A 1906-nucleotide genomic window follows, 5' to 3' on the forward strand; every position below is an offset into this window, starting at 1 on the left:
AGAAAATTCAATTTTTAATATTATAATTTAATTAAATATTTAAATGTTATCATTTATAAAATTTCTTTTATTATGTTACCTTAATTAAGATTTATTAATAACTTACATATTTAATAGAAAACAATGCAAATGACCAATATACCTTTATTGATTAAATTTAATTAGAAAAAAAATGGAATTTTTCTATTGATCGAAATTAGTTTACACGGTTTTCATTTGAACTTGCCCCCCCCTCTCTCTCTCTCTCTCTCTCTCTCTATATATATATATATATATATATATATATATATATATATATAAGTGGGAGTTCAAACGAGAACCCCTCTCTTTCGCGAAAATGCGAGAACAATTGTGGCCTCTACCCTTTTTAACTATTTATGTAGGTATTTTTTATTATAATTTTCTATGTTATTTTAATTAATTGTAATTATCCCATTTTAGTTTGGAACTGATCACGTTGAACTCACGTCCCCATCTCTATCGTTTTCTTTATCTGGGTCGGTCTTGTGATAATCTCCGTCTCAAATTCATTTTTCGACCGAGAATGGAAGATCCAAGTGGCCTTGGTAAGGAATATCGATGTTCATACAAATTCAAGTGAGAATCAATTTTGGAGTTGTAATAGTTGGCTTGTTCGATTTCTATACCATGTCTAACTGTGATAAGTCTGTGATAGACATCGATTACATACACTGTGATAATCATGTTATTGCTTGAAGCAAGCATTCTGGCAATTACATACATTATATATTAATTGATTTTCCCCTAATTACACTGTGATAATCATGTGATAAGAAAGCAATCCTACAATTACATACATTGAACATTGTGAACCAACCTTACCTACACTATGATAATTGTGCGATAAGCAAATCTTACTTGATCAGTATCACACAATTATCACAAGTAAGATTTGTCACATTTGTCGCTATTCGATTAATAAATCTTGATAATTGTGCGATAACATATTGTGTAATCGGATGTACTGTTGCTGTGAACTTTGATACTCGTGTGAAATCGACAATTGTATAATCGAGTGTTGCACCTGTTCGACTAAACTATTTCATTATGGAATAGTTTATGATAAATATGTGATTCAGCCCAAACCGATGACACAATAATCCAACCCTAATCGACAATCATGTGTTAATTCGTGATATAACCCTAATAGATAAAAACAGATAGGTTATCATCGACTTATATTGTGAATGTGGCCTAACTAGACTGTGATAATCATGTGGTAAGAAAGCAATGTGACAATTATATACATTCTATGTTACTCGATTTAGCCGTTTTGCTGTTGATAATTGAATAAACTATGATAATCGATCAGACTGTGTTAATCAAACACATATGATGTAGATTTCTGGAGTTGTAATAGTTGCTCTTTCAATTTCTCGACCATGCCCTAAACTGTGATAAATCTGTAATAGACATTCAACCATCAAATCCCTAATCGATAGGCATTTAATCATTGAATCCCTAATTGATTACAGACAACTAGCAAACCTTAATCGAAGTGTTATAATATGTGATTAAGTTGTGATAACCATTTCCAAAACGCGTTACTTCCTCAATTCCTTGTTTTCGGTTTACCTAATAGGCCTACTATCATTGTATTGTTGTGATAACCACGTTGCCGATTTCACTCCCCAGATAATCGGAATACTCGTCATCGCGTTATTTGAAATTTGCTATACCAATTTCCAAATTTACCCTCCCACGTCTTTATTATTTTTGAAGTTTTTAATGTTTATTTAAATCTGAGAAAAATCTTTTAACTTTTCTTAAAATGTGATTTACAACATAATGCTTGGCTTATGACTGTTCTCGCATTCTCGGAAAAATAAGGGATTCTCGTTTGAACCCTTTCATATATATATATATATATATATATATATATATA

Source organism: Cynara cardunculus (genome assembly GCF_001531365.2).
Source record: "Cynara cardunculus var. scolymus isolate 2C chromosome LG 6, CcrdV1, whole genome shotgun sequence".
Classification (NCBI taxonomy): domain Eukaryota; kingdom Viridiplantae; phylum Streptophyta; class Magnoliopsida; order Asterales; family Asteraceae; genus Cynara; species Cynara cardunculus.